This window comes from Ochotona curzoniae, unplaced genomic scaffold (assembly GCF_017591425.1).
Source record: "Ochotona curzoniae isolate NIBS_2020 unplaced genomic scaffold, NIBS_Ocur_1.0 scaffold_2476, whole genome shotgun sequence".
Taxonomy (NCBI): domain Eukaryota; kingdom Metazoa; phylum Chordata; class Mammalia; order Lagomorpha; family Ochotonidae; genus Ochotona; species Ochotona curzoniae.
In genome coordinates, this window is record NW_024467095.1 from 164,698 (window position 1) to 176,626 (window position 11,929).

The following is an 11,929-nucleotide window of genomic DNA, read 5'->3' on the forward strand; positions in this document are numbered from 1 at the left end:
GAGGGGCTGGAACGCGGGGCTGGCCGAGCTCTGCCTCCGCCTAAGAGCCCGGCGCTGCGACGTGTGTTGGCGCCAGAGCGGCTGCACCTTAACTGGGCTTCCTTCGGGAGGGTCAGAACGGATGTTTTCCACCTCTGATGGAGCACCAAGAGCGGGTGTGAAGCAGCCCCGACCCCCCGACCGAGGCGTTGGCCACCTGGAGGGGAACTTGTTTTCCGTGTCCCTTTAACTTCCTACCAACATCCGGCCCCTTTCTGCCTGACCGGCAGACCCTCCGAGGCAGAGCCCACGCACGGGTCACCTTCACTATCCCCAGACCCCGCCACAGCAGCAGTAAGCAGACCCCTGGGAGGGTGCCCTGGGGAGGAAGCGAGAGGCAGGGCTGGCTTGTGTGCGCGATGGCATTTACCGCAGGCAGACAAAGGGCACCGCAGCCCGGCAGCGGCCACGGCGCCTGCCACGCGCACAGGCGCGCAACCACGCGGTGTCCTGGCCCAGCAGGCGGGAGCCAGCAGCGAGGGGGAGGCGGAGTGCGCCCTCAAGAATGTGGCATCTGCCCCCCAAAAGGAGAAGCCACAAGAAGATGGAAACCCTTTAAGGCCTTCATGGTTACTTCACGAATTTTAAATTAGTCTCTTTACTACTCCAGAATTACCTGTTTAAAACCAACCACAACCAATTAGCCCAATTTAAATTGGCTCTTCTACAGAGGAAAGGCTTGTCTTCATTTCTGGTAGTTGTTAGGGACAAACCACTGTCAAGGGCCTGGCATTTGCATCTTTTTCATCTGTGTTGTCAGCGGAGCCTTGAGTCCTGCTGAGTCCCTCACTGTCACCCCGGGCAGGCTGGAGGCTCTGGGATCCGGTGGGGACCCCGTGTGCCACAGGCAACAAGTGGGCGCCACAGGGAGGGGACAGAGGTGCTCACTGCCCCCTAACTCAGCAGGAACTCCCCATAGGTCCCCCAGGAGAGTCCTCTGGCAGCAGAGCACCGGGGCAGGGGCCTCAGTCACAGATTGCTCCCAACACTGACTTGACAGGCCTGTATGGAGACCACAGGACACAACCGCGGCTGCCACTGTTTGCAGCCAAGGGTTTAATCACCTTCGGAGCTATTGGGGATGAGGCAAAGTCGACTGAACAGCGGCACGAGTTAAAACGATGGGGCGGGGGAGGGTTGGGTTGACAAAGTCATGGAGTCTGTGGGACAGGAATCCTGCCCCAATAAGCCAAGCACCCACTCCCTCCCAGACAGACTTCACAGAAAGCTCTTTCTTCCGTTCTGCAGAGACAAACAGCATCGATGAAGACAGATCAACTAAAATACGTCTCCAGTAGGTCCCTGGGAGTGTAACAGCTCTCATATTTTAAGCTCATGAACATGGAGCTTCATCCACTTCCTCCCAGCTCGGGCACAGGAGTATCTTCATTCACACATTTCAGGGAAGAGCCGCTCCAAGCACCCAACATGAGCGTGTTTGGAAGGAGCGCAGGCAGGGCTGCCTGGCTCGGCGCTGGCCTTTCCACTACCGCTCACGGCCTCCCGGTTTGAAAGAGCTGGGCGTGCTTAACTGCAAGAAAAGCAGCCTTGTGGGTGGGTGGAAGGAAATGTGTTAGCAGTTCTCAAATGTTTGTGGAAGCGGCATGAGACGTTTCATTCTACACGGGCCAACCATGCAAACGGCAGAGGAGCAGATGTGGGGGCAACAGCAGCCAGTTCCCAACGGTTGGGCCAGTCCGACAGAGCTGCGGACCGGTCAGGTCAGGCACTGACAAGCTCCCTGCCACCAGGGCGGTCACGAGGCCAGGCAGCGCAGCTCCCGGACACGGCTGAACGCCCTCAAAGGGCTTTTCCATCTCCAAGAAGCCAAGGCTCAGGGGAGGCATTCAAATGAAGCCACAGTGACCCCTCTGCTGGGGGCAGGGGTCCAGAGCTCAGCTCCCCCAGCTCCCACCATGTGTGTCCCTGAACCCAGGATTCTGTGAGCAACCCACTGCTTTGTGGGACAAATAGAAGAAATGGACAAAAAGCATGCCTCACTCCACCAGACTTAACCCATGCATGCTGAAGGGCTCTCTGCGGCTCTCGTAAGAGCGGGCGGGTGAGAGGGCTCAACCAGCCCTTAGCCAGGCACACAGCTGCCTCTCCCCTCAAGAACCCTGCCACAGGCTCTGCGCACTCCGCCCCTCCAGCACCCACAACCGGCCACTCCACCTCTTAGGGCTTCGAATTACGATGTGGCTGAATGCTCCCCCATCACCCTCTGAAGCAAACGGCCGCAGCTTTCAGGTAATTTCCTAGCTGCTCGGGAAGGAAGGACTCCAGCGCACCCTGTCCTGCCAAAAGGCTACTTTGTGCATTGGATTATTCCTCTGCTTAGCTGGAGGAGCCTGCCCAGGACCCGTCATCCTGTCTCACCTCCTTCAGCTATGCGTTCTCCGACGGCCCTCTGAGCTGACGCCAGCAGCTGCTGGCATCCTCTGCTCTGTCCAGGGAAAGGACTCCTGCCCTGCCCGCCCCGAGTCACCTCAACCCTGCCACCCTTCCAAGCACCCAGAGGGGGCCCTCCACGCCGGGAGGGCGCAGAGAGAGCAAGCCGTCAGGCCTCGGGCCTCGGCCGCCTGACTCTCTCGTGTTCTGCCCTCCATTCCGCGGCACTGGGTGCCAAGCGCAGGGCCATGGCCCACGCGGCCCGCCTCACGCGGGCACCCACGCCCCACAAGCCGCCTGGCGCACCCTCAGCTGCTCCCACCCGACCCTGAGCGCCCTGTTGGGTCAGTCTCTCTCACAGCTTGGTCCAGGATGGCTGTGGTCCTTGAACAACCAGCCCTCTTCCCTCTTTTTGGAGGACTGGCCAGAGTGCGGAGAGGGTCTGCACCCTCCATGCCCGCCCCTTACCTGAGTCAGGAAAGACCTGGGCTGCAAGACTCCACGGGGGTCGGAGGTGGGGTGACTGCACCTGTGCCCTCTGAGGCCACAGGTTCTCGGCCTGACCCCGTCCCAGGGGAGACCCAGCCAGGCCACCGAATCCGCGCCCCTGGCCAAGCATGTGCTGTCGCCCACTCCAGGCTGCTGCCAGGCGCCAGCGCCACCTGTGTCAAGGGTATAAAATGGCAGGCTATGCGTTACACACACTCAGCAGCTGTGTGACCCGAGTATTTTCAAGCAATAAAGGTAAAAGCATTTTTAATCCTGGAGAAATCTTTGATGAGCCTTCCAGATCTCGGCCTCCCCCCCTAACCTTTGCAATTCCCCTGAAGTTTCCAAAGCTCCTCCAGCCTCTGCAGCACGCCCGGCCCTTCTTTCGGATTAGCGACACCTGTAGCTTCCTGCGCTCTCACCAGCTGCCCCTGCCCCCAACCTTTGCTGCGTCCCATCGTCCCATCATCACTATCCTGGCCGACCGCCCTGCCACCCTCTCCTTGTGGTACGGTATCATGGACCAAGGGGCCCGCCAATCTGGGCGACCGGTCCTACAGTTCTGTCTTTTCCCTCTAACTCCACCTTCGCTCGTTTCATTTAACCTTGTTCGGGCCTCACCGGGACCATCACCTCCTGATTAAATTGCAGCTCTCCACCATCACAGCTTTCCAGCTCGTTATTTACACAGCTCCAGTAGGGATTTTTTTTTCTTTTTCCTAGAATGCAAAATCTCACCATATCTCTTTTCTTTCAAAACCTGTGTGGTGACTACCCACTGTTGGTACCAAGTACCTAGACACGCAGAACATTCTAGAATCTGGTCTTTGCCTTCTCTCTTCCCCCGGTCTCCGTGCTCACTCTCCAAAACTTTATCGTCAATTAAAAAGGCTGTGGATCCAGATTTACCTGCTCGTGTTTCTATGTTCATTCAGAACTTGCGCAGAGAGGCAGAGAGGCAGGTATTCAGTTCAGAAACGGCCTGGCTGCACGCTCTGCATCACAGTGCCTGGTTCCAGTCCTGCCTGCACTTCTGCTTCTGGCTTCCTGCGGCAGCACAGCCTGGAAGCATCGGGCATTTGGGACACCTGGAATGAGCTCCTGGCTCTTGGCTCGGGCCTGACTCCCAGCTGCTGCAGGCACGTGGGGAGAGAACCAGCAGGAAGAAAAGCCTCTCTTGCCACCCTCACGTCACACGGTAAGTCTCTCTACCTGTCACATTAAAGTTTTGTAGACATGACATGCGAAAAAAAAGCACAGCTTATTGTTTAGCTATTAATGCTCACAGTTCATTTCCTCTTTGAAAAGGAACACACACACCCTTTTCCCTCTACCGCATGGAAATAGTGTGTCCTAAAAACATTCTTTTGAAAGACAGAGTAAAAGTTCCCATTTGTTCATTCACTCCCCCAAATGTCGAAAATAAAAGTGAGGAGCTGGGAACACAAGCCAGGTGTGACACGTGGGCGGCGGCGGGCCACTCGGGCTGCTGTCCCCGCCTGTTGGGGTCTAGGTCAGCACGCAGCTGGACTCTGAAGCACTCTGACACAGGCTGCGGGCATCCACGTGGTACCTCAGCCTAACACCTCCCTGGGATATTCAGCAAGTGACCTCGTGGGCCAAATATTCGTGACACCGCCTAAAGGAGCAAGCAGATACAGTACCATGTGTAATCGGTTTTTGCTATAAGAGAGTTGGAGATATTTTTGCTAAGGGACTGATGTGTTATGAACCAATCATAAAGTTTGTGTGTGTGTGTGTGTGTGTGTTTTAATTTTCAAAACTACCCTTGGGGTGGAATCTTAGACTCTATGGAATTGTACCATAAAATTCAAGATTTTAAATAAAAAAAAAAAAACCCTACTTTTGGATAAGTGGAAGAGCAATCAAAATGTTAAGTCATCATAGAATGTTTGAGAAATTGCCAAATGAAGTCTAAATGAGTTCATCTGGGTAACACAAAATAGGGCGCTTACCACAACAGGAAGCAATATATTATGACTGCTGCCATTGAAGTAGCAGCACTAGGTGTGACACATGACATAAGACAGAGTTCTGCAGGAATTTGGAGGAGACAGGGTCTGCCAGGAAAGGGAAGAGTGTCCGGGAAGCCAGGAGCCCCGGAGGCCCCAGGCCTGAGGACAGCAGAAAGCTGGGGAACAGCGCACCACCCAGCCTTCTAGGCTGTTCTATCTGTGGGGAAATCGTTCACAGCTGAAGATTCTGTTTCTTAGAGAATCCTTTGTGTTTCAAGTTTCCAGCCATTCCAAGCATTCCTTTGCCTCTGAGATAGAGACAAATTAGTTACAGGGAATGGGGGAGTTGGGGGGGCGCAGAACCAAACAGCAAGGCTTTCACAAAGTGACATGGAGGAGGGAGCCAGGCCTGGAGGCCAGGGGAGCTTCTGGGGGCAGGGCTCAGTCCCCAGGGCAAACTTCCCAGGCCCATCCAAAAGACCAAGTGGGGCAGTCAGACATGGGGAGCAGAGGTGCCTTCCCGGCCCAGCCCCACAGCAGAGGGGCAGTGGCCAGCACTCACGTGGGGATGTGTATGTTGAGCAAGCAGGAAAAAGCGGGCCGTGAGGGCTGCAGTCCGCTTGGCAGGCCTGAGAAAGGCCGCACTTTCCTCTGCGCCCTTGCCAGGTGCAGAGAGCATTGCAGCTGTGTCCGCCAGCCAGACGGCCTGGAAGGCGGCTCCAAAGTCTACATTCCGCACCACAGACCATTAACTTTACATAGGCAAAACATATTTATGGTCCTCCCATGCTTCAACAGAGTAAAGAAATTTGCTGTTGGTGGTTTACTCTGGACCCGTCGAGAGCGCAGCCGTACGGCTGGGCAGGACTACAGAGACGCATACAGAAAGCACCGTGCAAGACCCAGCAGAGGGGCAGTGCTGGCAGAATGCAGTCCCTGGCACTGCTGGAGGCTGGCGAGAGCCGTCAGACAGAACGCAGCAGCTGCACTCCGTCACAGGGCCCCGTCCAGGTGCTCCGACACATGTCTGACCCGGACAAGGATGCACCGTGCAGAAAAGCAGGTTTTTAAAAATGGAATACCACCTAAAAAGTCCGTCTAAGGGTGCTGGTTATGCTGTTGTCTAACAGGGAAAGCTTCAGCGTGCGACATGAAAACCAAAGGCTGAAACAGTATGCGAATCGTCTTCATGTAAAATGCGTGCAGCATGCACGTCGGTGTTTGATCTACAGCACTGATGTGAACGTGTAGGAATGAAAGATCCCGGTGTGGCCAGCTGGTTGGCCAGGGCCGATTTTGGTCTATAGAAAGATGGGAGTTTTTGCTTTACTGTAGACACCTGCCTTAAGGAGGTGCTGACACGTGGCCCTGAGTGCTCCTTCCGCTCTGGTCCCTAAACGCAGACGAGAGAAGAGAGGCTGGGCTGGGCGAGCAGAGGAGAGGCTGTTTCAAGTTTTTACTTGCCCTTTTTACAGCATAAGCAAGCATTGCTTTTAAAACTTAACAGAAACTGAGGTAGAAATGGCCACCCTGAACAGATTCTCAAACCAGAGGCACTGATTTGGAAGTTATGGCTGTATTCTGGGTAAGAAGCAAGGAGCGGGCCCGGCATGGTAGCCTGGTGGCTAAGGTCCTTGCCTAGTACACGCCGGGATCCTATATGGGCACTGGTTCTAATCTTGGTAGTCCCACTTCCCATCCAGCTCCCTGCTTGTGGTCGAGGACGGCCCAAAGCCTTGGGACCCTGCACCCACGTGGGAGACCCGGAAGAGGCTCCTGGCTCCTGGCTTCGGATCGGCACAACTGCAGTCATTGCGGTCACTTGGGGAGGGAATCAGTGGATGGAAGATCTTCCTCTCTGTCTCTCCTCTCTGTATATCTGACTTTGCAATGAAAATTAATTTAAAAGAAAAAGTCAGCCAGGGACAGCAAGAATCAAAGGTAAAGCCTAGGTTTGAAACTTCCTTTCAAATCCCTCGTCACTAAAGGGCTGCACAAAATGGTCACCCTTTGACGTACTAGTTAAATATGGCTGCCTCCCAGGGCCCAGGTTCGAGTTCAGTTACACTTTCAGTTTCAGCTTTCTCTTAATGCACACCCTGGAAACAGCAGGCTCATGCATGTGGCCTTCTGTCACCCATGCAGGGGACAGAGAGAGGATTCTGGGCCGCTGACCCAGCTGCACTTGTGGCAGCACCTGCGGAGTGAAGCAGTGATGAAAAGTCTGTCTGTCTCCGTCTCTCTCTTGAATGAAATAAAGATCGGTGATTTTTTAAAGGTTTGTTCACTTGAAAGGTAGAGCAAGAGAGATTGAGAGAGAACAGAGAATCTTCCATCCACTAGTGAACACTGGAAGAGGCTACTGGCTTGTTACAGCCTCTTCCAGTTTTCTCACATGGGTGCAGGGGCTCAAGCGGTCGGGCCATCCTCTGCTGCTTTCCCTGGCACATTTACGGAGAGCTGGTTCAGAAATGAAGCATGTGGGAACCCATGCCCATAGGGGATGCCACCGCCACAGGCAGATGATTCGTGTGTCACGCCACTGCACCAGCCGCAGGAAGTGTTTAGTTGAAGCAGGCACAGGCTCCTTGCTCCTTCTCCCCATCAAAGAGACCTGCAGCCTGTGGCTGTCACCTCGCCGCACTGGACTCTGGCAATCTGTCGGCTCACAGCACTTCCAACAGTCTCCTCTGTCCAGCCCGTGCGTTAACTGCCTCTGCTTCATTGTGCTGACGTCAGCTGTACGGCAAGTGGGAGCCGTTAGCAATGAGGTTCTTCTGGAAAACACCCCCAAGTGTCCGTCAGCCAGGGGCAGCCGGAGAATGCAGCGCTGGCCCACGCTGTCCACCGCACCGCATCTGAGACTTCCACAGTTAACTTGGGAGAACACTGAACACTCTCCAGGCTGCAGCCAAGACTTATCTTCAAAATCGGAACGTGGAATCCTTCCAAATGAAACGTTCTCCTGCTTTTGGCAGCAGCTAAGAGACACACTGGCTTGAGTTCTGGAGGCCACACCAGCTGTTTCATCCGCTGGGAAATTCTTCAGCTGAATGAGACTATTTGTCTGAAAAAGTTTCCCTGAATTGACACAAGTATTTCAGACTTGCTCTGCGATCTGAGCTGAAGGGCATGCAGCGTGGTGCTAAGAGAAGGAGGCAGGCCATGCACAAAGCTCCGTTCACCCAGCTCTTCAGTGAGTTCAATTCTCAACACAGTCCTATACTACAGAACTTTTTTCTCATTTGTCATGCACTTCACCCCTTCTCTCCACAATTCCTGTCCCATACACCGTGCTCGCTGTAAATGTTTGGTACTGCAGGCAAAGCCACTGAGCTCACACAGGTGCCCCACATGTCCATCAACTGAAGAATGAGATATTAACAATAAAAGGCACTAAGGATCAAGCCACGTGACCACCCGGAAGAGCTTGGAAACACCATGCTAAATGAGAGAAGCCAACCACAAAGATCAGATGTTTCACGATTCCAATTGTATAAAGTGGCAAGTTCTATAAAACAGGTGACTCTGTAGCTAGAAAGCAGCCCAGAGCTGGAGGAGGGGGCAGGGAAACACAGACACTGCTAACGGAAAAAGGATCTTTGACAAGTGGTGGTAATATTCTAAAAATTGGAAGTGGTGTTGATTATACAACCCCCTGAATAAACTAAAAAGCACTGAATTGCACTTCTTAAGTGTGTAAATGATAATGTGTATGTCGATTGAATCCTCATAAAACTGTTACTAAAAAATTAAAGGGTGGCATATGCGTCTGGCCTACTGTTAGGATGTTGGTAAATGGGGCAGCATTGTGGTGTAGTGCACTAAGCCATTGCCTGTGATGTCCACATTCCATCTTGGTGCCCGTTCTGCTCCTGCTTGTTCCACTTCCAACCCAGCTCCCTGCTAACATACCCCGGAAAGAGCAGAAGGTGGCCCCGGGTGCCTGGGTTCCTGCCGCCCGCGTGGGACACCTGCACTGAATTCCTGGCCCTAGCATTGGCTACAGCTCAACCCTGACTGTTGCAGATACTTAGGGAATGAACCAATGAGGGAAAGATCCCTCTCTCCCACACTGAATGTCTAAAATAATAATAATAATAATAAATGAAAGATACCTACCAAGAAAGAAAAAAATTTAAAAATCTGAAGTGGTATAATTAGCATTTTACAAATCCAGGCAATGGGCACGTGGGCCCGCCACTCAGACACAGCTTGGGCTGGCCACATCGCACAGCAGATGTGCGGGTGTAAGGTCCAGCTCGGCTGCCATGCGGATTCCTGTTGCTACACACCTCGCAGGCAGCAGGTGAGGGCTCAGGCTTCCTGTCGCAGGAGAGCCAGGTTCCGTCCCAGCTGCCAGGCTGTGGGGCAAGCGTCACTATTAGAAGCACTGGAGCGTGAACCAGCAAATGAGACCTCTCTCTGTCTATCCGTCTCTCTCTTTGCCTTTTTAAAATAAGTAAAAGAAATTTTTAATAATAAAAGTCACATAATCTTTTAAAAATCCTTAAAAGTAAAATATAAAACAACAAATATTTCTCTGGATGAAGACAGACCACAGGTGACCACAAGGGCCAGCACCGGCCAGCCCAGAGCCCGGACCAGGAGCTTCATTTGGGTCTGCCACGTGGGCAGCAGGGCCCAAGCACTTTGTCCATCTTCATCATTTCCCAGGCCATTAGCAGCTGGATCCGAAGCGGAGCAGCCAGGGTTCAAACCAAGGCTCATGCGGGATGCTGGCATTGCAGGCAGAGCCTTTACCCTAACTCAGGATTTTAAAACTCCTTTGTTGACAACTTATAGAGAAGTAGGAAGAAAATTAGGAGATATACAACTCTGAAAACACTGTCAACTAACCTGAACTAGTTGCCATTTAAAGCAAAGACCACACAATGAAACAAAACACACATGCTTTTTTCAAGCTACATAAAACGGTCATGAAGGTTAATTACTTTCTAGACCATGTAACACCTCTCAAAAAACTTAGAATTCATATGACATGCTTTTCAGCCACAAAAGAATCAAGTTATAAGTCAATAACAAAAAAGTAAAGCTACAAATATTTGGAAATTAAACAATAAACTGCTAAATAATCCACAGACTAAATTAAAAAAAAGTATGAAAGGAATTACTAAATACTTTAAACTAAATGCGGACAAAAACAAAACATGTCAGAATTGATAATATGTAGTTAAGTAAGAAAGGAATATAGTAACGAATGATTATATCCAACAAGAAATATCTCCAGGCAAATTCTAATCTTGCACTTTAATAAACTAGAAAGGAGAGTTTAGAAAAACCCAAAGAAAATAGAAGGAATGAAATAATAAAGAATATTACTGATTTAGGAAACAGAAACCCAGTAGACAGAAATCAATGAATCTTTGAAAAGATCTGTAAAATTAATGAAACTATAGTTATATTAATGAGGGAAAATGTAAGAAGCTGAAAGCTACCAATGTCAAAATACAGGAAGAGCCGAGGCTGCAGCGCCGACGTCGAGACGCTAGCAAGGGGACATTACGAGCAACACCACGCCAACAAATGCAACAACTTCAATGGGGAAAGTTCCTGGAAAACACAAACTGCTGCAGTTCACTCAGGAAGAGATAAAATCATTATTCCTGTATCTACAAAGACGAGCGCATTCATAACTTCAACCTTCTCACAAGGAAAATGTTAGCGTGCGTGACTTCACTGATGAATTCTGCCCAACTCTTCAGTAAGAAATAACTCCAACTTCACCAAAGAGCTCTGTGAGTAGAAAAGAAGGAAGCGCTTCGCTGGTTATTTTCTCAGGCCGACATTATTCAGTGGCTGAAACAAGACAAAGACATTACAAGAAAACTACATGCTAACACATACATGAGCATAGATGCAAAAATCCTTAACATGTTTTTTGGCAAACTGAGCCTCACAATAATCTCAGGATATAGTAAATCAGACATCATGGCTAAACAGGCTTTATCCAGGAATACAAAATTTGCTTTAGCATTCAAAACCAATTTATACAGCTCACCATGCTGACAGACTAAGAAAAAAAAAAATGTTACCCTAATAGATTTAGGGAAATATTTGGTGAGGCACGCACTGCCATTTGTGCCCCCTCTGTCTCACACAGGACTGTTCTATCAGGACTCTTGGTTACTCTGCTTCCGATCTGGCTTCCTGCTGCAGCACCTGGAAGGCAGTGGGTGGGACACAAGGGCTTGGCTTCATGCTGCCCATGTGGGGGCCTGGCTAGGGCTTCTGGCTCCTGGCTTCAACCTGGCCCGGCCCCAGCAGCTGTGGGCATTTGGGAAGTGAGCCAGCAGATGGAAGATCTCTTTCTTTCTCTCAGTCTCCCCTTCTCTGTCGCTCTGCCTTTCAACTAAGTAAGCCGTTTTTTGTTTGTTTGTTTTTTAAATTAAAAAGGCATTTGGCAAAATTCAAAATCTGTTCTTGGTAAGAACTGTTGACAAATTGACCGTAAAAGGGATTTTCCTCAACTCAATAAAGGACATTAATGAAGACTCATTCTGATGTCTTCTCTCCTACTATAGTGAACAAACTCGGGTGGTCTCCCATTCTGCACTGCGTTGTACTGAGGACTCTATCCAATGGAATAATGCCAGAAAAAGAAATAAAAATCATGCATGTTAGGAAGAGGTGAAACCTGCTCTATTTGTCTAGAGGCCTGATTGTATATGTTGAAAATCCTGATGAAGCTACAACTGTCAGGTCTAGTGAGTTTTCTAAGATTACAGAATACAGGTTAACATACACTATCAACTGGTGTGTCTATTCACTCACTATTTGCAATTAGAAACTAAATTTTAAACAATGCCATTACAGTAACAGCCAAAAATGTGAAACACTTCTATGTGAAACACCTGATACATTATTGAAAAACAAATCAAGAAAGATGCAAGAGAAGAGTTACACTGTTTGGGAGTGAGCAGACTCAACAGGATCAATTCCCGGTCCTCCCCGGACAGATCAGTAAAAATGCAAGCTGACATTTTTGCAGGAAATTAGTTGATGTGAATGAG